Genomic DNA, 24,793 nt, shown 5'->3' on the forward strand with positions numbered 1-24,793 from the left:
ATGTTTCCCTTCATACCAGTCTATTTGTGAGCTCTGTTTCCTAGCTATATAAATGCAAAGTACCACATGGAAGGCCAATCGCTCACCTCACACAGTCTACAATTTTAAGTGCATATAGCATTGTATGTCTGGTGTCACAGCAATGGATGCCTTATTGACAGGTCCTGCTTTCGAAGGACTCCACCCCAATGTATAAATCATAGTAGGGTGTCCTCCAAAAATCATTAATTTTGTCTTATAATATTAATTTCAAACTCCATTCTTTCAGGATGTCCCGGTTTGAGGAGTGAACCCTCTTTGTAAACTACATGACATCATCAGAAGATAGTGACAGAGAGATGCTCCTCCACCACCACTGTAAAAGCAAGGACACAACACATCTTTACTCAATGGTTCAGTAGTTCAATTTTCAATGACTTAGTAGCTCCGCTCTTGGACCATAGGATGCCCTATCCTCAGTGTCTGGTTTCTATAGAAGCCATATCAAGTCCTTCTGGTTTGAGAGTTTCCCAGATTTTTGAGTTTACTTCTAGCTCCTAAATTAAATGTGTGCTACAGTTTGACAATCACTGCATTAATCAGTACTCACTTCTAATGAATATATATTGTAACTTGATAAATAGGGTCAATGGCTGTTAGAAAGTACCTCCCACCTCACTTGTAAAGTCAAACTGTCAAATATCCAAAATTGAGCTCTATTGTACAGCAATTACTCTTTTTTTGTTGCAATTCACCACCAACATTTACTGTGAATGTTCAATAAAAAAATATATGGAAAGTTTTTAATCTACCTTCCCACAGTTCTTAGGAATCTGCACTATTTAAGTCATCTAACAAGTTAATAAAAAAGCTCCTCCCATTCTTTGTTTGCTAAAGCCTGGGAGGCAGATTCTTAATATATTACTACCACCAGTTTTCAAAAGGAAATTGAGCCCCAGGACTGAGATGCCTCAATGAGATGATGCCTGCCTTTTTCCCTTCATAGCAACTATTGTTTTGAGAATAAAGGTATCTGTTTTATGAGGAAACACCAATATATTTAGTGTTTGCCTGTCCAGCACTCATTATCAAATGAGGAATAAGGAGGGTACAATTTTACCTCTAGTTTCGTTTTACTTAAACTGCAAAAAGGTTACTCATTATACTCTTATTAAACCATACTTTATTGGGGAAGACAATAGACTGATTATTCATTTGCTATGATCCACAGTCTAGTACACACCTTTTGGTAATATAAAACCACATCTTACAAAAACACAGGTAAAGAGTCCCATCCGTTTATCATGATCACGTTCTCTTCAAGAAAGCATCAACATGTCTTCTGGACTCCACATCAAGCATACAAATGTCAATCATGCTATATTGTGTACTCCATCTTAAAGTTTATCCAACAGATGTAGCCCAACCTTGTTTGGCCCGAACACAGAGCACCGAGCTAACACTGGACCTTCCATTTTGATTACCAATTACCTGGTTATCCTCACTGGCATTACCACAAATACAACACCCTAAAAGTCATTCATCACTTCCTTCAGGATGTCTACTGGAGAGAGGTGACCCAGATGAATATTCAACTCCTCAACCAAGATTCTGTTGTTTAGGGTCTAAAAGGTCCTGTTGGTGGTTCTCCCAAACAGGCCAGGGATCCTTTGGATGTCAGGTCCTACAGGCTAATTTCCTTGTATGAACGGCAAACAGGCTCCTGACAAGAAGCTGATCCATCATGATCAAAACAGATTTATCCCTCAACGCTGTTCTTGGTGATGAAGGAGCACCCCCGCTTTAACAACATGCAGTAGTGGCCTCTGTTGATATTGAGAAGGCATTAAATAGGCTAATCTGGCCATATCTGTTCAAGTTTTTTTTAGGAGGGGTCTAGTACCAGTGCTTAGAAACTGGATTGCATTACTATATGCCAAGCTGCTAATAAGGGTACAGACGGGGAGGATCATCTCAATACAATGGGACATAGGTAGAGAGACGAGGCTGGTCAGTTAACTTCCCCATTCCTATTCACAATAGAGATGGAGCTCTTATCATGTGTCTTGTGGAGGAGTGGTAGAAACTGGCATATACCGTTGCTGAAGAGGCTTCATGCTGTATCAATGGAGATCGATTCATTAAAATGCCAGGAGTAGTGAAAGTGACATCACACACTTTGACAAGGCCATTATGATATCACAGGAAGTGATCTCATGACACTCAACATTGGTTGTCTTTCCAGGAAGTCATATCATTGTACTTGAAAGGCCTGAAATAAAAGCAAGTTACAAAAATTTAAAGTAGATAACACTTTTTACGTTTTCAGCCATACATAAAGGAAGTACAACAGTGAGCAGCAAAGGGGCATGCCATCATAGGCACAGCCATCTAATACAATCGTTATATTTCCAGACTAAGGGCCTGATTTAGATTTCAGCGGATGGGTTACTCCATCACAGCGGTGATGGATATCCTGTCCGCCCAAATATAAATCCCATGATATCCTATGGGATTTATATTTCGGCGGACGGGAAATCCGTCACAGTTGTGACAAAGTAACCTGTCCGCTGAGATCTAAATCAGGCTGTTAGTATAAATTATCCCTACATAAAATCTTATGTCAAATCACATAATTATTTGCCTAGCCAAACTTTCATATATTCAGCAGAACCTCCTTTTTCCCGGACTCAACCTCCATTTCATCAGGTAAGCCTGACGTGGCCTGAAACAACCTCCTAAAAGCACATGGGCAGACATTTCTCTGTGTCAAAACCAGTCTGCACACAGGCTGCATGGGCCCAAACCATGGATACAATTATTATTATTATTAGTAGTATTAATATTATTGGTAGTATTATTATGATTATTTTTAATGATAGTAAAAAAAACAACTCATCACCATAATAATACAGAAGCTGCAGTGGAAAGGCCCGGCATAAATGTAACAATAATAATACTAATAATAATAATAATAATAATAGTAATAATAATAATAATAATAATAATAATAATAGTAATAATAATAATCATAATCATAATAATCATAATACAAACGCTTGTCATTAATGTTTTCTAGATCAGTTTGTGTTTTTGAAGATTTTTGGACAAGTGTAGGTAGCATAATTCTAAAAGCATGTCTGTTTCCAGGCAGAAGTAGCTGGCACAGGTAAGAACAGTGGGGTGGTGGACAGGTGGGACGGGGCAGGGTGGAGGGCTGTGAAAGTCGACAGACGATGGGATAAGCAATAATAAATAAATGAAAAAATAAAACCACTTACTTTGCGTTCGCCGCATTGCTGTCGCTGCGATGCGGCAAGCGCAATGTGTTTTTATTTTTTATTTATTTAATATTACTCATCCCGTAGTCTGCCGATTTCCACCACCCCCCACCCCGCCGTACCACTCTTATCTGTGCGAGCCGCTACTGTTTCCAGGTACGAAGCACTGTATGAAATCAAATTATTGTTTTTTTTTTTTATTCTCTAATCTGATATTACACTACTACTACTACTACTACCACTACTACTACTGCTACTACTACTCTACTACTAATAATAATAATAACTTGTTTTTATACATCACTTCAATCCACACTTGTGCAGTTTCTAAGCACGGTAAACTACAGATATTAGTATTATCAGCTCATAGTAATAACATTTTTACTGAGTTAATCCTTAAAATGCTGAAAATAGCTGACCCAAAATATCCACTATACAAGTCTGTTAGTTATTTTTTAGGGCAATCTATTTACAGCTCTTCGTTTCAGCACTGAGTACATTGCATTTTTACCAGTCTTAAGGACCGCCCTCAACAGTTGCTCTGTATTGCTTTAAAAAATAAAAGCACACAGCGTGTTGACTGACCTGCTTGAGATCCGATATGTCTTTTGCAGCAGCAGCGCTAGTTTGGCACTGCCAAGCTACTTTTAAAGCTTTTTGCGCTTTGGTCAGCACCACTCACTTTTCAGCATACACACTCAGAGACCCACCTCTGTGGCGCCAAGCTCCAGATAACTGTTTCTTTACTGAACTTGTGACCTGTCAGTTCATTGCTTTTTGCAACATTGCATTTTAGAATGTAACACTGGCTGAAAACTAAACCGAAAGCTAACTTGGTAAATGTTTGTCAGGAGCGGTAGCTTTGTTCAGTGCTTTCAACACGAGCAGGCCACACTACAGTGAAATTCTTGTTTTTCTTTTTCAGAAATTAAAGCTGACACAGCGAGTCCTGTAAATAAGAACTCAAAGGGACTCTAACAGGGATTGCAAAAGGCAAGCCAGCGGTCTCAGTTGCGACTCCTGGTAACCCCTAATTGATGTCCATGGCTGTATCCCTGTACACAGATGGATACACTTTTGTTTCCAATGGACCTTAAAATGTGTCTTCTTGTATAAAGACTAAACTGGCTGAGTTTCGGAGGGTCTCCAGACTCCAAGTGAACTGGGACAGGTCCTGTTTGTTCCCGTTAACATTGAGGTATGCCTCAGAGATAGACCAGATACGCTTGAAATTTTAAAAGGCAAACCGGAGACCTTCAGATACTTTGGAGTGCAAGTGGATGATACAGATGAGAAATCAATGGTAGGTAATCTGGGTACAGCAATTGAGTACTTTTTATAGCACTGCCCCTAGTAATTAGGAGATTGTTTTTTAAGACACTGGACTCACTTTCATCTGATTTAATCTGTAATGGATACCGTAAATTTGTTTGTCATCGTATGACAAAAGTCTTAATTTGAGCTGCTGTGCTCGCATGGGGTATGGAAGACAGGGAACCTGATAGATCAGAGACATTAACCATGATTCTAACATGTGGGGGTGCCAAACAGGCAGCCATGCTTTCCAGGGGATTAGTGCCTGCCTATTATCCGGACAGCATTATAGTGAAAATGAAATTAGATGAAAGCATTTGTAGAGAACTGACAGGAAGTGGATTAATGATGTAAGATGTACTGGGTAAGAGATCTGAGATATCCCTAATGGTGTGCATATTGGCCCACATGCCCAGGTCAAAGAAAACCAAACATATATAAGTTTGCTGTCTTGGCAATGGTCATTGCTAAAAAGAAACATTGCCATTTGCCAGAAAGTCACTAAATTAGATATGTGTGTAACTGATTTAATCAAATGGACAAGAGCAGATATAGCAGCCCAGGAGGCTAAGAGAAAGTGAATGAGTAAATGTATTGCCTATAATGATCGGGATACAATATTGCTTGAAATGATGGCTAAATCCGATACTAGGCCACCATGAATCATGATGTACAGTTAGCTGATATTTTATTTATGCATAACTGAATTGCTTACACATCAAGCAATATAAAGTTATGTATTGAAATCAATGGCAGGTGCAAGATTTTCACTTCCTGAAGATAGCAGTAAGTGGGTGGGGAGAGCTACTAGAGTAATTGATTGAAAAACATTGTGTACTAATGGAAATTTGAGTATTAGAGATATCATAAGATGCGCACAGTGGCGATGTCTGAGGAGTTAACATTGTGATGCTAATGTATTTTTTGTGTGGGTCATGTATTCAATTATATCCCAATTTGATAATGATATTTTGTACTCGTATGTTTTAGATTTGTAGAGCACATTATACCCAAGGGTGTCAAAGTGCTAACCATGAACAAGAGAAAATTCACAGAAACAACCAGCCCTAAGAACCTGGACGGGAGAATAGCCAGGTTTCCAAGTGCATGTGAAAGGCAGCATGGGAGGAGATGCTAGCAATATGAGTGGGAAAGGCGTTCCACAACCTGGCCGCAGCAACTCTGCCCTCCCTCCACCTGGCTTTCAGAAATTTCGGTATTTCCACCTAGACCAGTGGAAGGCTGTTCTCAAGTGCAATGGACCCTGGCAGTGGGGACACAGGACTTTGAAAGTCACCCATTTCCTGACTGTCAAACAGTGCAGGGAGCGGATGTCCTCTCTGACAGACAGAAGCTTAGGGACATTCAGGACGAAGCGGGCAGCCGCATTCTAAATAGTCTGTAGTCTATTGAGTGTGGTTTTATTTATGCTTCGGTATAGAGCATTGCAGTAATCAAGGTGAGATGGGATAAGCGCAATAACCACTGCAGCTCTGCGCTAGGCAGGAATAAGGGGAAAAAATCTTTCTTAAAATATTGATATAGTGAAAGCAGGAGCCAGAAGTCCTCTTCACCTGAATTTGAAAAGAAAGAGAAGTTTCAAAATATACCCCTACATTTTTGGCCTCTGTAACAAGAAGAGGTAAGGGGCAGCTGAACTCTGGCCACCACAATTCTGACCATATCATTGATTGTGCACCAAATATCAGAATCTTCATCTTATTGGCATTCAGTTTCAGCCAATTATGTGAGTCATACAGCATCTAAACCTATCATCCACCACTGGGATGTCGTTGGATATGGATACAATGATCTGTGTATCATCTGTGTAAGAAAGCACTTGGAAACTTACAGACTCTCTCCTGAGGCGGAAGCCGGGAGATTTTAGCTCACTAGCACGCTGTTGTTTTAAAAAGCATTTGACTGTCACCTGCATTTTCGTTGAAGCGCTCGCTCGCTGGTTACACCTGACCGCCCAGCAGATCCATTGCTGTAGCGGAGAGGGTTGCCACAGCAACGCCGCCCTCGGTCACAGGACACGCCCAGCGGCGCTCACCACGCCCACAAGCCTGGCCTTATATTGACTCGCGCTGAGCACTAGCGCTGTCTTACAGACTCTCTCCTGAGGCGGAAGCCGGGAGATTTTAGCTCACTAGCACGCTGTTGTTTTAAAAAGCATTTGACTGTCACCTGCATTTTCGTTGAAGCGCTCGCTCGCTGGTTACACCTGACCGCCCAGCAGATCCATTGCTGTAGCGGAGAGGGTTGCCACAGCAACGCCGCCCTCGGTCACAGGACACGCCCAGCGGCGCACACCACGCCCACAAGCCTGGCCTTATATTGACTCGCGCTGAGCACTAGCGCTGTCTTACAGACTCTCTCCTGAGGCGGAAGCCGGGAGATTTTAGCTCACTAGCACGCTGTTGTTTTAAAAAGCATTTGACTGTCACCTGCATTTTCGTTGAAGCGCTCGCTCGCTGGTTACACCTGACCGCCCAGCAGATCCATTGCTGTAGCGGAGAGGGTTGCCACAGCAACGCCGCCCTCGGTCACAGGACACGCCCAGCGGCGCTCACCACGCTCACAAGCCTGGCCTTATATTGACTCGCGCTGAGCACTAGCGCTGTCTTACAGACTCTCTCCTGAGGCGGATGCCGGGAGATTTTAGCTCACTAGCACGCTGTTGTTTTAAAAAGCATTTGACTGTCACCTGCATTTTCGTTGAAGCGCTCGCTCGCTGGTTACACCTGACCGCCCAGCAGATCCATTGCTGTAGCGGAGAGGGTTGCCACAGCAACGCCGCCCTCGGTCACAGGACACGCCCAGCGGCGCTCACCACGCCCACAAGCCTGGCCTTATATTGACTCGCGCTGAGCACTAGCGCTGTCTTACAGACTCTCTCCTGAGGCGGAAGCCGGGAGATTTTAGCTCACTAGCACGCTGTTGTTTTAAAAAGCATTTGACTGTCACCTGCATTTTCGTTGAAGCGCTCGCTCGCTGGTTACACCTGACCGCCCAGCAGATCCATTGCTGTAGCGGAGAGGGTTGCCACAGCAACGCCGCCCTCGGTCACAGGACACGCCCAGCGGCGCTCACCACGCCCACAAGCCTGGCCTTATATTGACTCGCGCTGAGCACTAGCGCTGTCTTACAGACTCTCTCCTGAGGCGGAAGCCGGGAGATTTTAGCTCACTAGCACGCTGTTGTTTTAAAAAGCATTTGACTGTCACCTGCATTTTCGTTGAAGCGCTCGCTCGCTGGTTACACCTGACCGCCCAGCAGATCCATTGCTGTAGCGGAGAGGGTTGCCACAGCAACGCCGCCCTCAGTCACAGGACACGCCCAGCGGCGCGCACCACGCCCACAAGCCTGGCCTTATATTGACTCGCGCTGAGCACTAGCGCTGTCTTACAGACTCTCTCCTGAGGCGGAAGCCGGGAGATTTTAGCTCACTAGCACGCTGTTGTTTTAAAAAGCATTTGACTGTCACCTGCATTTTCGTTGAAGCGCTCGCTCGCTGGTTACACCTGACCGCCCAGAAGATCCATTGCTGTAGCGGAGAGGGTTGCCACAGCAACGCCGCCCTCGGTCACAGGACACGCCCAGCGGCGCTCACCACGCCCACAAGCCTGGCCTTATATTGACTCGCGCTGAGCACTAGCGCTGTCTTACAGACTCTCTCCTGAGGCGGAAGCCGGGAGATTTTAGCTCACTAGCACGCTGTTGTTTTAAAAAGCATTTGACTGTCACCTGCATTTTCGTTGAAGCGCTCGCTCGCTGGTTACACCTGACCGCCCAGCAGATCCATTGCTGTAGCGGAGAGGGTTGCCACAGCAACGCCGCCCTCGGTCACAGGACACGCCCAGCGGCGCTCACCACGCCCACAAGCCTGGCCTTATATTGACTCGCGCTGAGCACTAGCGCTGTCTTACAGACTTTCTCCTGAGGCGGAAGCCGGGAGATTTTAGCTCACTAGCACGCTGTTGTTTTAAAAAGCATTTGACTGTCACCTGCATTTTCGTTGAAGCGCTCGCTCGCTGGTTACACCTGACCGCCCAGCAGATCCATTGCTGTAGCGGAGAGGGTTGCCACAGCAACGCCGCCCTCGGTCACAGGACACGCCCAGCGGCGCTCACCACGCCCACAAGCCTGGCCTTATATTGACTCGCGCTGAGCACTAGCGCTGTCTTACAGACTCTCTCCTGAGGCGGAAGCCGGGAGATTTTAGCTCACTAGCACGCTGTTGTTTTAAAAAGCATTTGACTGTCACCTGCATTTTCGTTGAAGCGCTCGCTCGCTGGTTACACCTGACCGCCCAGCAGATCCATTGCTGTAGCGGAGAGGGTTGCCACAGCAACGCCGCCCTCGGTCACAGGACACGCCCAGCGGCGCTCACCACGCCCTCTACGTTAATTCGACTCAACACTATTTACATGCATTGGAACCGGAAGCGCAGCGGACGAGCGCAGCGGGCGCGACGATTGCGCGCCGAAGGCGCGCCTAAGGCAAGCTCGTCTGCGCTCGTCCGCGCCGAGGCCGGGCTCGGGCCACCCCCCCTGTTCTGCCCGGTCCGCGGCCCATCGCCAATTCTCCTTTGCTATCCTACTCCTCTGCCGAACTCCTGAGATATAAACCATACGCCGAGAAAGCCCACCCCATACCATTTCTTAACTACAAATCTTGCATTGGACCGCTTAAATGCCCGACTTGCACGGAAACGCTGCCCATAGACACTACTATTTTCCCACCCACAGTGTCTGCAGCCCTAATAAACGTCCGCTCCTTACCTAAACACAGAATTGAAATCGCTGAGTTCATTGACTCCCACGATCTGGATATTCTATTTCTTACCGAGACATGGGGAGACGAATCCTCCGGACCTGACTTCAGAGACGCTACGCCTAACAACTATTGTGTAAGCAAGCTAGATAGACCCTTAAGAAAAGGCGGAGGAATAGCAATTATACACAAAGAACACCTAAGACTAACAACATCGGAAATAACTCTTCCGGAGTGCGAGGCCCTCCTTTTCACCATTTGCATCTCCAGTAAAATTACTTTTAGAGGTCTGCTAATCTACCGCCCCCCAGGTTCGAGATCAATATTTCTCTCTAATATAGACAAAATCATTGAGATGTCTATTGGATCCCAACACTTCACCGTTTTAGGTGACTTCAATTTGCACCTTGAATCCTATGGTGACCCGGATACAGGAACACTACTCAGTGACTTGGAGACAGTAGGCCTCATGCAAATTGTCAAATCACCTACCCACCTAGCAGGGCACACCCTAGACGGCTTATTTACCAACAATAAAGACATCACAATCACTAAGGTCATCCCTTTAATATGGACAGACCACTCTGCAGTATGCTTTTCATTTCCCAGTAATCCTTGTCTACCCTCCCAGACAATTTCTGGATCAACAAAATTCAGAGACTGGAAGAACATTAATCTAAACCAGCTCACCCAGATCATACATGATAGCCCTCCGCTAAACACTCAGGACCCTGTAGCTGCTTCAGCTACCTATCTGGAGAATTTGAACGCAGCCTGCAACAAACTAGCCCCTATAAAAACCTCTCATAGGAACAGAAAGCTGAGATCCGCCCCCTGGTTCTCGGAACCCCTTAGACTACAGCGCCAATATTGCAGAAATTTAGAAAGGCAATGGCGCCGACACTATAATAACGCGGATAAGATTAGCTATAAACACGCCCTCTCTAATTACAAAAAACTGATTACATCCGAGAAAACCGCCTACTACACCAACCAAATAAATCTTGCCAAAAACTCATCAGGTAAACTGTTTCAGGTGGTAACATATCTGTCCAATCCTCTGATACCCTCCTCGGAGGGATCTCAGGCCCTTTCAGATACACTGGCCACTTTTTTCGAGGATAAGGTCAGAGCCATCTTCTCCACCTTTTCGCCTGATCCTTCCGTATCCCATACCGAGCACTCCACTGCCAATAATACGACACAATTTTTAGCCTTCAAAAACACCACGAAAGAAATTGTTCAACCCCTGATCGTCCGAACTAAATCCGGATCACCTCTCGATCCATGCCCTCCTGCCGTCCTTAACCTCGTTGCAGAAGCCGTTGCCCCTTCACTCACTACCATTTGCAACGCAATGTTTACATCCGGCACCTACCCTTCTGTATGGAAAGAAGCCATCATTAAACCACTACTCAAAAAACCCAGCTTAGATCCTTCTCTTCCAGCCAGCTACAGGCCTATTGCATGTCTCCCGTTCCCGGCCAAAATCTTTGAAAAGATCATGAACCAGCAATTGTCAACGTACATCCATAACAACAACTTATTGGATGACACTCAGTTCGGGTTCCGTCAGGGACACGGCACGGAGACAGCTCTCCTGAAAGCCGCGGACGAGATACGATCCATTATGGACAATGGAGGAGCTGCAATCCTCATACTTTTAGATCTGTCCGCAGCCTTCGACACGGTCGATCATACCATACTGATCGACCGTGTCTCGGCTATAGGAATAAGGGACAAGGCTAAGGAACTTCTCGCCTCATTTCTGTCAAACCGCCTACAAACGGTGAAGTTGGGACAATTCACCTCCCAGACTTTCTCCCTGCCTTGCGGTGTACCACAAGGATCCTCGCTAAGCCCGACACTATTTAATATATATGTGTCTGACTTGGCGAGGATCATCAAATCCTATGGAATTTCTCTCACCACATACGCAGACGACACACAACTGGTGTTGTCCGTATTCGATGATGGCCATACAGTAGCTTCTAACTTCCAATCTGGCATGAAAGCAATAAGCTCCTGGATGTCATCAAACTGCCTTAAGCTGAATTCTGATAAAACAGAAGTGATGACATTCGGGAGACTACAACCAATCTGGTCTCCACAATGGTGGCCCCAACGAATGGGACAACCACCAGAACCAGTAGTTAAGGTACGAAATCTGGGGGTTGTCTTTGACAACAAATTGTCCTTCCAGCAGCATGCAAATTCAGTGGTTTCATCTTCCTTTTACACCTTAAAAAAGATCAAAAAACTCATTCCGTACTTACCATCTTCGGCAGGCAAAACTTTAGTCAGCACGTTAGTCTTTTCTAAAACAGACTATTGTAATGCCTTGCTTCTAAATGCACAACAAAAGGTCCTCAACAAACTACAGACTGTACAGAATGCAGCAGCCAGGATCCTGCTACCCATTCCCAAATTTGCATCTGTCTCCCCTTACATCCAACAGCTACATTGGCTGCCGGTGAGGAGCCGCATCAAATTTAAAGCCTTGTGCATAGCCTATAAGGCGATCCACAATTATGGCCCTCTATTCCTAAAACAAGCCTTTCACCGGCCAGAACAGCGAAGAACACTGCGTTCATCCTCAGCCCATTTGCTAACAGTCCCCCGTACAAGAAAGGCTAACTGGGGAGACAAACGTTTCACCGTTGTCACAGCTAGACTGTGGAACACTCTCCCTCTTCATATCAAATGTGCACCGACTTTGCTCAATTTCAGAAAGAAATTGAAAACATGGCTGTTCCAAGCCTAATCCCCCCTTCCCCTACAGAGAGTTCTGTGACAACAGCGCCGAGACACCCTCGGGTAATTGCGCGCTCTAAAAATCGCCATAAATAAATAAATAAGGACCTGATCAGCTTGCCAAGGGGCGGGGGGGGGGCACATAAAGATTAAACAGTGTTGGGCTGAGAGAGGAGCTCTCTGGCACCTCGCATGGTAACTGAAATGAACTTACCATAAAAAGATCACAACTCACTGTGTGAGTTCTGTTGGTAAGAAAGGTCTCTATCGGGCCAGGCTGTGTCCCTCAGACCTGCCTGACGAAGTCTGTAAACCAGGCGGGAGGGGACACCATGTCTAATGTCACTGAAAGGTCCAGCAGCACCAAGATGACAGATCCTCCCTGATAAACCTGATACTGAATGGCATCAGTAACTGCTAGCAGAGTGAACTCTGTGCTATGGTCCCTTTGAAACCCGTTCTGCGAAGGATCCAGAAGATCCTGAGAAGCCGTAAACTTTATTATTTCCTGATTAAGATACTTTTCCAATATCTTAGCTGGTGCAGGTAAAAGAGTTTACTTAATCTTCAGAGTTGCCTTGAGGCTTTTTCTTAAGGGGGGCAACTATCGCCTCCTTCCAGGAATGAGGAAAAATCCCTGTAGAGAGAATTTGATTGTACACTTTTTCAAGAAAAAAGGCAATCTGATCAGGTGCAAAGTACTAAATTCTAAGAGGATACAGATCTTCAGGAGAACTAGAACGTAAGTGTAGGAGAAGTTGCGTAACTTTCATAGGTGAAATAAGAGGGAAGCCAGAAAGAGTAGCAGTGGGAGTGAAATTAACCACCTTTACCTAAAGGGGGAAATCCTCCTTTAGATTTAAACAGGCAACAATCTTCAGAATCTTATTGATAAAGTGTGCTGCCACGCTATTTCAAAATTACGCTATTACAAAATCATGATTGATTGATTGATTGATTGAATGTTTGAGATTATTTGTAAAGTGCAGCAGCTACTGAAGAGAAGAAGAAAAAAATGGTCCAACAAAAACAGGGAAAAAAGACTTACACCACCCATACATCCTTTCAAACATTTAGATGACATTAGAAAAGAAATAGGGGCTTATTTATGAGCCCCTTGCAACACTTTTGCGCCGCAGTGGCATTAAGAATGCACCATGTTACACCATATTTACAAAGTGACGCATCTATGTAGATACATCACTTTGTAAATCCCTGTGCTACATTCTATCTGGGTCAGGTATAATGTATGCAGGGTGGGCGTTCCCCCACAAGAAAGCCTCATAGAAGTGGTGCAGTGAAATGTATCAGATTTTACTAAGCCACTTCTAGGATGCCACAGCGTCAAAACCTTACGCCTGCCTCACAGCATGCGTGAGACTGAGACAGGCCATTTCACATGGGGATTGCACCATGTGAAAGGACACATTGCTGCACCTTTGCGCCTACAGATTCTTCAGAAATACTGATGTATCTGTAACTCCTTGTGACATGGAGCACCGTACATTAAATACAGCTCATATATCGTGTCACAAGGAGGGTGCAGTGAAAACTGTTGCATTGTTGTATTCACACAGCGTTTCATAAATGAGGCCCATAAGTTTTAAGATGATTCCTAAAGATACTCAGGTTAGCTTAGGCATGGAGAGAGAGCAGTAAAGAGTTCCACACTTTGGCTGTCACCACAGCCAAAGAACAACCTCCTAGTCTAAGAGTCTAATTACGAGTTTGGCAGTCTGACCACCCGAAAACCACATCCACAAGCGGCCCACAGCGCTTGCAGTCTTTAGACAGCCACATTACGAGTTGACCATGGTGCCAACGGTGTGGCTGCAGGGAAGTTGCGGTGGTGGTGATTATTTTTCCATATGTATCAATGCCTGTGTGAACATTTCAACTGCACATGTGTCGAAATCACACATATGCATGATACATGTGGAAAAATACCATCTACCTATTGCCAGAGACTGGCCTGTATGTGGTACAAAAAGGACTCACGTGTAAATCGCCACAAACAGGGTCGTATCCTTCGGGTTGAAGATTCTGCTGTGAGGGGGCACTTGGAGAAAGGGATCCATGTCGAACTCTGCCTGAAAGAGCAGGAGAGGGGTGAGTATGCACCCCAAATCCTTGGTTACAGCTGACTCAAAGCTGGCGGTCGGACCACCGCTGTTGGCTCGTCAGAAAGCTAACTCGTAATACGGATGGCGGCGGAGCTCCACAGTACCACCCTATGGCAGCTGCCTTTCTCTGACCTTGACCCTGGCGGTTGGTGGTGTGCTGGTGGTGTCGGCGGTTCAACCACAGAATTTGCAAAAAGCAATCCACCCAACTTGTAATATGGCAGTCGGACTGCTGATCTCGCTGCTTTCGGACTACCACCACCGGTACGGTGGTTCATGGACTGCCAAATTCGGAATAAGGCCCTTAGTCTTCTGAATTTTAGGATTTTTTAACAAAAAAGCATATATATTTTGGGACGTGAAGGCTGGTACAATGAACAGTGATAGCATATAGTCCTGTTTAGAGTTTTAGATTGTCTTGTGCCAAAGACTTAAAGATTTGAAGTAACACATGTTGGTGACTCATAGCACCTCATTAGAAATATACACGTATCCTTTGTCTTTGCAAGAGATATTTAGGTAGCCCGACCAGCATAGAATTGTTGTAGCCCTTCCTTGACAAAATAAGAGCTTGTATCAGAACTTTTCCTGAGGTAGATGGAAGAAAAGGGATTATTTTTCTGATCACGCTCTGGAGAAAGAAACCTATCGAAAAGATGACCTTAATATTTTCTGTAAAAGATAGGCTTTGCCTCAATCAAGACTCCCAGATTCCATGCCTGATAAGAGGGCAATGTCAAGGCTCACAGAGTCTCAGGCCGCCAGTCATGTGCCCAAGTCAAACCTGGCACAAAAACAACAATGTCCTTTTTATCTACGTTCGGGGACAAGGAGTTTGAATTCATCAAGCTTGAATGTTAACAGAGACAGTTCTTGAGATTAAGAACAGCTGCAGCTGAGTTGTCATCCAAGCTTACAATCAACTTAGTGTTGTTGGCATAAGTGTGAATCGAGATGAGAATGACTCAATAAGGTAAGCCAGACGTGCTACGTAAAGATTGTAAAACGTGGGACATAATACAAAACTATCAGAAACTCCAGTGAGGATCATCTTAGTTAGACAAGGCGACCACTTGAGTCCAGTCATGCAGAAAGAGGCAAACCACTCATGGGCTTTCCTGCTATCCCAGCAAAGGCTAAATGATGCAGTAGGATGGAGTGTGAGATGGTGTTTAAAGTCATTGATAGCTTTAGCAAAAGAAAGGCCACAACTCTACCTTTGTCCATGACACCCCTAATGTCTGCAACTTTGGCCAATACTGGTACCATGGAGAGGTCCTTGCAAAAGCCTGATTGTACCTTGTGATCAATTTTGTGGGGCTGTAAAAAAATGGGTAAGATTTCCACATTTTGGTATGACTCCAGGAGTAAACGATGAGTTAAAATGAAATGAGCCATACAGAAATTTTGAAGCAGTGAAATAGTATCCAATGTCACAAAAAGTTTTTTGATAAGGTTAACAACCTTGTTGTGAAAGAAATCCATCAACTTATCACGCAGGTCTTGAGATCAATTTATTTTCTTGCACTACTTCGACAGACACGTCATATTGTTATAGAGAAGGAATACCTCTCTCGTTGGATATTTGAGCAAAGTATGCGCTTCTGTGCATAATAAGTTTTGATAAGTTTAATTAGTTTGTAGTAGCCCATCAGTTTAGCTTTGCAGAAAAGTTTGTCTGCAAAGTTAAAGTTCTTTCTCCATTTCCTTTCTAATAATCTGCAATCCTGTGTCATGATTTCAAGCTTCTGAAACACAACTCCCAAGACCGGAAGCTCTCAGGCGGGTAGAAAGGTCCTCAGTCAAGAGGATATAAAGGATATAACCTCCCAATTCTATACACTTTTAACCAAAAGAATATCCTTTCAATGATTTATTGGTTGCTTCCTCTAGAACCAGGGGGTAGCAGCACAGGAATGACCAAAAGTAGGGGGGGGGTTGTTCCTAGGTGTGTGATGGTAATACTCTCAAGAAGCTTCTTGAGAGAATTATGAGTATGACCAACCCTTTGTTTACGAGTGGGAAGGGAAAAAGACCCTTTTCTTTTACTAGCCCTCACTCACTCTACTAGTGACATTCTTCATCAAAGGGCTCACCCCAACTCCTAAAGGTCTGGGTGGGCTCAACCGTGTTTCAGGGAGCACTTAGTATATTGTGTATGGGGGCGTACTATTAAAGATAAAATTCCTCATCCACTCCTAAAGAAATCTTTAATAATGGGGTGGGCAGGAAGGTTAAAAAATATACAAACGGGTGTTTCGGATGTGATGGTCCTATGACCCTTGCTTCTGCACGAACATGCTTCAGCCCCTCCTACCTTGCCTAAATAGGTCCTGGGTTTTCGTCAGGGTGGGACGTAATGAAGTTACTTCCCCCAAAGACGTGAGTGCATATGAACTATTAGTCTCAAGCACCTCTAAGTGTTAAAAACTTGAACAAGCCTAATACTTGCCACTGGTCTGGATAAGGAATTAACTAAGCAGGAAAAAAATATTCATTCATTTTTATATACATTGCGATTCACATTAGATCATTATCATTACCTAGAACCCCCAGCTCTTCGTTAAACAAAGGAGCAGAAGGTCGTTTTTGGTTTCGTTTTTAAAGTGCCTGAAAGAAATGGGTTTATTAAGAGACGATAAAAAAAAAACAGGCATCAATTAAAATTGAATTTAGAGATGGCTCATCTTCCAATAGTTGAGGGCGAGTAATATTTAGTGTAGACTCCGACTGTTCGAGATTTAGGTTGCTCCAGGATCATGTAGGAGAGCGAATTTGGGTGTGATCTGAAAATCCCATGTATAAGCTGAATATTAAGAAGAATCAGCAGATGTTCTGTCTATGGGTGAACAGCCATCACAACGCAGGCATAACAACGCACAACCATTACAACGCAACTTTTACAATGCAAGATCTATTACAACGCATGCTATTACAACGCAATCTTAAACCAGTTTTCCTTAATTAAAAACAAATCTAGTTTATGTGTAATAATCAGTTAAAATATTTCAGTGAAATGTTTAGTTATGGGTCTAGTGTTATGAGAACTCATTAAGTATAAGCTTCCTATCGTAAGAGACCTGCCAACAATCCTATTGGAACTGATTTTAGTGCACACTTTTGAAGTGATGTGGGTAAGAGACAAAGCTTTCAGAAGGGGTACTGGATAAATACATTGGCTAGATCATGGTGTGACATACAGCATGGGGGAACAGAGCAGAGAAATAGTATGAAATCTAAACTCGCACATGGTCAAAACCGGCCGTGTCACCAGTCCTGCTGTTACAATATTGTGACTCTTTTTCTCTGGCTGAACTATTGATTTTCTTGAACTAAACTGCCGAAGCCTTTGTCAAATTATAATGCAATTGGGCATGGAAAACCTGCCCTTTCAATTCTGAAGCTTACTCCATCTTGGTGGTACAGTATGCCACTGTCTAAAACCTTCGAATACGAAGATGATGCAACAGTCGTAACTTGAGCTGGTGTTTACAGATGCAGCCCACCATCACTCATTTTTGGGGGCCAGCACTTATTTTTTCTCAGTAGACTTTGATACAGATTAAGTAAGGAATAAAACACAGGTGGTAAGAAAGAGGAAGAGAAAGATGGAAAAACAGCCTTAAAGGGAGAAAGCAAGTATGAAAAGGCCTAATAAGGTGAGATAAAGAGGCAGGGGATGGATCAGGCGGGCAACTAGAGCCAAATTTCAGGGGGGGGGGGCTGAAAAAGATTTCAGGAGGGGGGGTTAATTCTTCCAGGCAAGGGCAGAGTGGCTCTAAGAAGGGGTGAAAACACAACAAAAGCCTCAACAAGTAAATGGTCTTTTAAAGACCTGTGACGTACACAGGTGCGGCTGCAATTAGACGGTCGCCAGCCCACGAGGCTGTCTCAGCCGGGCTGACACACATGACGGGGGGGCTGAAGCCCAGTGAGCCCAATGGGTGTTGCGCGCCTGGGATGGATTAAATAAGCATGAGGTGGAATCAAGACTTCACAGCCTCGGTATTCGACACCAAGACCTCGGCAAGTGACGGCCCCATTCTTCTGAACAAACTTCAGGCCTGGCTCCTATTTTTCTGTTCCAAATTAAGCCGTGTGATGCAGACTCCTGTTTAATTAATAAAGCCGTGTGATGTCTCCTGTCTAGTTAATAAAGCCGTGTGATGCAGACTTCTGTCTAATTAATAAAGTCATTGACAGTAGCGGCTGCTACTGACCAGGGGTGGTGAGGTGGAGGGTTGGAGGGTGGCTGGGAGATGGAGGGAGGGAGGAGGTAAATAATTTTAAAAAAGGACTCACCTTTTTACCTCCCACCGCTGCCTCTTCTTATTCCGTCCTCCTCTCTGCACGGCTGCAAGTACACAGCCTCCCAGAATCACTGGCCAATCACAAAACTGCCTTAGGATATAGTTATTATTGAAGTTGGTTATTGTAGTTGTTACTATTATTATCATTAAGAATAATAAGACTTTTATTACTGTTATTATTAACATTTGAGGATGTTTTAAATAAGTATTCATTTATTTCACGAGATGTATTGCAATGGCAAAACTTCTAACCAATCAGGCTGAAAGTCCCAATTGAAACACCATCCTAAATACTAGTCTGAAAGCTTACCAGTGACAATGTTTTCCTTGTAGATGCCCGATACAACCCCTGATAGTCAGAGGCAGAGATCAGATAATGTAGAAAACTCAACAAAGCCCTTGTCTGTTTCCTGTCAGGCAGTCGCCTGGACTGTTTTCGTGTTTCTGTGCACTTCTATGCCACCCCTTACCACTGAATGGTGGTGTAGTTTATTTACATCGTTGCGTTTCGGTTTTCAGCGTTGTCATTGAATCAGCATGTAATTGAAGTACCGGCATGCACTCTACTAGATGTCACGTGACCCTGGGCGGAGCGGAGTAACGTAGCACCCAGTGAGCTGTAATCCCCGTGGATAGCGAGAGACTCTGTTTAGCACAACAGTGTGCCTGCTGGGTCCTCGCGCGTTCCAGTGTTCTCATTCCACTCCAATCTCCAATTACAGCTCATTAAAATAGCATTTGTTGGTTCATATTATGATTCCCGTATTTCATGTAATACTGTGCTGGTCTGGTAACACATTCGCAGACCCAGTAGTAAAGCGGTTGTGTCTTTATTTCTTTCGTGTTCAGTAATCTGAGTACAGTACTTCCCCTTTGATCCCTTCCCCACATCCTTTTCTTCTGTACAAAACAATATCTGGACTATTTCTATGTCAGCAAATAAAGATAAGGCAGGAATGCTAAAAATGACAATTTTACAAGGTAGCTTTACTTTAATGGTTGTTTTCGCAGTTGATTTCCGTGTGCAAAAAACATGGCAAGCACACAGTAAGAAATATAATAATGTTTAAATATTCTTCGTAAATCTCCTTTTTGGAAAACTTGGATTGAGCTTTAAGAAAAAAACACTTTTTTTAAATGACATTTACCGTATTAACTTTACTTTAGGGATTGGTATAATCTCGATTAGGTATTCACGACTGTTTGGTATCAGGTGTAAATATATTTAGGCTTGCGTAATTGTACATTTGCATGGGAGAAAGGGGTCAGCGTACCTATGTGAAGTTTGCCTTGTGGGCTTGTAAATACACATAAGCAGGCCAGTTTTTTGGCATTTACAAACTCCTCCCCGACCCTGCCTGGCCCTGGAAATAGCCAGAGATATGCTCTTCCAAAGGCCAGCAGTAAATCCCCTTTGAAGATAGGCAGGGGAATGGAACACCCTAAACATTTCGAGGAAATAGAAGAAGGGTTTTCTCCACGTCGAAGAATATTCTCATTCGTGGAGAAAAAAAGAGAAAACAAAAGCACAATTCCACAGTGGGTCCGGCTTTTCCCAAGGTGGAATTATACCCTGTACATAATTCTGTGCTCAGACAGTAGCAACATCTGGAAAAGTCATATAACTGTGCAACTGGTAGGCCCGGAAAGATACAATTGGTGTACATTTCAATAAGTAGTAACAAGAAGGTTTTGCCAGTTGTGGAGTTGTGGGTGTTTACAAGGAGTTGGACCCCAAAAATGGGAATATTTCCTCACAAATGTTGGTGGAAAATGAAGAAATGAAAATCGGAAATATTGAAACATCCACAAGAATGTAAGGCGGGCTGCAAAAAGCAAAAATTACAAAAGGAAACACCGACTTCAATTGAAACACTACGGCAAACCAAGCAGCCTCAAATTAATACCCACACAGCATTGAAATAAGTCTCACAAGACACACAGAACACTAATAGGAATTGCAATAGAATTACTGCAATGAAATCACAGCACTGAAGTGCAATGGAATCATAAAAAAATCCAATGGGTGCAGTCAATAACACTTCCATGACAAAAAAGGATCAAGTTTAAAAAAAAGGAAAATATTATATACACAACCAGTGTGAACACAATACCAGCACTTAAGCATTGACAATACAAATAGCTTTTGTTCATGATGCCAGAGCGCAAACATATTAATATTTCCAATGATTTCTTAAAACTATTTTTGCTGCAGATGATGGCAAGAACCATTCCAAAGTGCCCACCGTGCTTGTATCTGCAGACATGGCAACCATCTTGTAATGGGTTTTCTTACGCGTTATGAAAAACCATTAGATAGTGGTCAAGCTGCAACTGCGTGCATGTATGTTTCACTGTCCTTTACTACTTGAGGAGGATACAGACAACACAGAGATAGAAGATATTTCTTTTACAGTGTCTATGGGAGGGGTAGCTACCATCTATGAATAATCCTGGACCTGGTTGCAGAATGAGAATAAGAGCTAATTTCACCTACAACCTTCTCCCATGCCACCTCTGCCCACGTCAATGTGTGGGCTGCTCTAAAATCCTGGATGCTAAATCTTTCCAGAAGACCAGTGGCATCTTGACTGGCATATCTCAGGTAAGCTAATCCAGCAGTAATCACCTCCATTGAAATGATGACATCATCTCTTGCCTAGAAAATTCGGCAGCTAAAAGCAGCCAGAAACTCCGGTAGAAAGTCTGACCCAAAATTAAGACTCTCCAGAGAAATTGGACCTGGTATTACTGATTCCCCTGTTAATTCCTTATTTCTTAGTACACCCTCAGGGTAATAGGCTGAGTTTTCTCCACCCCTGGAGTTACTCATATCTCCAATATTGGCAAGTCAATGGTGGGGAAAATCCAGCTCATTTGCCTTGCCATTTATAATGGGGGCCTTGGAAGCACAGCTGAGCCTGGGTTGCACTTCAGGGGAATTGATATGTAGAGGAATCCTTTAGTAATGTTATTTTTCGAACTCACAAATCTAATTCCTAGTATTCTGTATGATGTAAAGAGAAGAAAAGACGGCAGCAAGGGCTAATTAAAAGCCGCACCACCTAATTATACACAAGTCACAAATATACTCTAAGTCAAAGTTGTCCACCTCCTTGGTCCACTGCCAAGAGACCACATCACTACAGTACATAAAAAAAAAAGCACAGAGAGGCAACATAAATATTTTAGAATGCACAAATGCACAGTAGACAAATTAATCCGGACTCTTTGATGGTATTGACTATGATCCTTTAATGAGTTCTTGGACTACATATGGCGTAAGATGATGGAAAAATACAGCCAACGCGTTTCGCCCTAAATAGGGCTTCCTCAGGGCAGTAAATATGCTCCAATCTTTTGATGGTTACTGAATTTCCAGGATCTTTTTGTCAAATACTTCTAGCTGGTACATAATTATCCCATGATTGCAATTATCCTCATAGAAAAACCTTCAATGTGTCTTCCACACTCCTCAAAAGTCCAAAGTTACTCTAAAACGACGTATTAAGTCTCCCAAATGTGTAGTGCAATCCAAGTTCTGATTTCTTGTGTTCACTATGATAGGTGACACTCCTAATGTTTGAAACAGTACGCGGTCAGCACTTCAATTCAACCTTTTAAAAAAAAATTATTTATTTGTTTTTTAAATATTCTGTATGATGTATCTTTTGACAAGCTATATTTTCCAACCGTCTATGGCCAGGTGAAGCTCCGTGTTGACTTAGAACTGAAACACAATTTAAAGCTTTGTAACATATGCCAGAGGTACGCTGTGCTATTATACCTTTCATACTATAAACAACTACCTTCAGCAGTATAGAAATATGTTCTGAGGTACACATTCTTTTAATGTGAATGGTTCACAAACAGCAAACTGAAAAATATCTAGCAACAAGCCCCAAACTGCAGCAACTATATATCTCTAAGTATCCCGTTTGCCTGCCCAAGACAGAAGGAACCTATACTTTAAGAGTGCAATACCTTTGCATGTCATGTGAGAGTGTTATGGCTTCTTGGGTATACAGTTTTCTCTGGCTGATTCATGTGTCGTGAGTAGTGTGTTCTTTGGAAGCAAATCTCCTTCCAGGCAGCACCACTCTATGCACACTAGCCTTTTCTGCATCTGAAAGCTCGTACATTTAGGAAGTTCGGAGTACCACACCTCCATGCAGGACCAGCTCAAAGTGGTAAGTGTTTGCTACAGATAAGGAAGCTTAATCAATTTCCAACCTGATAGCAATGCCAGAGACCTCTTCACACACGTGTATACCAGTTTTTCTTTAACATCAACTGGTGATTGCATGACAATTGGATGCAAAGAATCGCAGATATGTTGAACTATGCTTAAAATGGCCACTGAGACTCCATTTCGTGTTGCCATGCTCTCGGCAACCTGGTGAAGGATTGCTTTCTATGTCCCTGTTAGAACTTGCTTAACCCTCCTCGCTCCTTGTGGTTGAGCTGATTCCAGAAGCTGCTTGTGTACTTGGCCCCCCTCCGGTTGTGACAGAGACTTAGCCACATCCTGTCCACTGTTGGTAACTCAGCCTCTTACACCATCAGCTGTGCTCCGTGACCACGCCATCTGGGCGCTGAAGCAAGAGGCTGTGTACATTGTGCAATCAGAGACCGACGCTCTCTGGCCACGGTTACGCCACCTGACACTGATAAGGAACTTGTTGGATGTGTAAAGGGTGTGGCTAGTGCTATAATTATGTGTGCGCTGCGGAGTGAAGCAGCAGTCTCCGTAGAATTGCCTTTGTACCATTCTGGGACCCTGTCCTTAGCTCGAGCTAATAAATTAAATTTACTTTCCTAAGTTGTCCTGATCTCTTTGGTAATGCATGAGTAATCAAGGTGAACCCGTAGATTCTAGGTGTCCCCTGCACCTCTGGCTTTGACCCTCCAGTCGGGAGGGGTCTCTAAAAGCCGGTTCTACAAATGGCGCCCAAACGTGGGGCGTCTTCGGTGGTCGTCATCGAGCTTGATGGTCGTGAGGGGTCCGTGATCGAATTCCAAGGGAGGCGCGCCACTACATCGGCTGAAAATTGTCCTTGTGGGCCCGAGGTCTCCGATTGCGTGATTCCTCCTTCCTGGGGGCTATCCAACTGCGGCCCCGACTGACACCCCAGTTCCGGTTCCTAATTTTTGGAGATCGAGACCTTTTTGACACTTGCCGTGCGAGGGAAGATTAACGGTCAGGTAAGAGTGGGAGTGACCCACTTCTCTGGTGAATTGTATTTGGTTTTGGCTATTGTTTGACTTTTGCAAAAGCCAAAGCCAAAGCCAAGGGGTAAGTACAGTCATATGCTGTAACTGTTCGATTGTACCCTATGATGTTTGGAACCAGGATACGCGTCTAGAGATGTCTGGATTTAGTAAATTTCGGAAATAGTGTTGTTGTTGTGCACAGGACTCTGCATTGGAGGAATCTTGTCCGATTCCTCCCTTGGGGACCCCTACTCACGAAGTCTATGTTAAACATGGTATTGGCCCGATTGTGTTTTCCTCACTCTGGCACAAGTATACAAAGGGTAATTCTGAGTTACAATGGCCAATGCATGGTAGTTTTGAGCGTCCTGTATTAGACAATCTGGAGGAGAAATTGTTTCAAAGAAAAGTTAGACCTGCGATGTTTGATTCCTTTCGGGTTTGGCGCAAGGAGTCCAAGCAGAAGGAAATCAAACTCAAAAAGAGCGAAGCTAAAACAATGCATATGAGTGTGATTCAGAAGGTTAAGTTGAATGCGTTAATTCCCGTAGGGATAACGTCTCTTACTCAGCACACCGGTATTTGTTGGAATGTTTAAATAATTGTGCAATGGTTGTAAAGTTCGTAGTTTTGAGACGTCATTTATTTCAAAAAGTTCTTTTAGAAATTCATATGATATTCATACTATGGTATTCATAGATTTCAGTCAATCGATTTTGTTTCATCACATTTCTGCCCTATGCATTTCGGGCAAACCCTTCCTCAGGGGACTTGTATGCTGAAAACATCAAGCAAATGACATATAACAGGGTGTAACACAAAATAACAAACATTCAATTGCATTGTTCTCATGCTGTAAATGATGATGTTTCGAGGTTATGAATGGTGAAAGAGGTAAAGATAAAGGGTCAAGAGTGCCGGACCACGTGAAATATGGAGTGGTGAGCTAACAGGTTAATCAGTTAATTCGTGAATTTGAATACAAACAAAGGTACTGTTTGGGTTAATAAAGGTGAAATCCCGAAGGAAAAGAATATAA

At 43.7% G+C, this 24,793-nt stretch overlaps 1 long non-coding RNA gene across 1 annotated transcript in view; it reads right to left on the reverse strand.

Moving 5' to 3' along the window:
- The window catches only part of LOC146866340 (uncharacterized), a 156,459-nt gene extending 137,398 nt beyond the window's left edge, over nucleotides 1-19,061 (reverse strand). The window contains exons 1-2 of the long non-coding RNA XR_014976793.1: nucleotides 18,851-19,061; nucleotides 18,533-18,631 (exon numbers count right to left, since the gene is read on the reverse strand). This is a non-coding gene — a long non-coding RNA (uncharacterized LOC146866340). The remainder of the gene's footprint in view (nucleotides 1-18,532; nucleotides 18,632-18,850) is intronic.
- Between the last annotated feature and the right edge of the window lie 5,732 nt (nucleotides 19,062-24,793).

This window comes from Triturus cristatus, chromosome 2_1, assembly GCF_964204655.1.
Source record: "Triturus cristatus chromosome 2_1, aTriCri1.1, whole genome shotgun sequence".
Classification (NCBI taxonomy): Eukaryota; Metazoa; Chordata; class Amphibia; order Caudata; family Salamandridae; genus Triturus; species Triturus cristatus.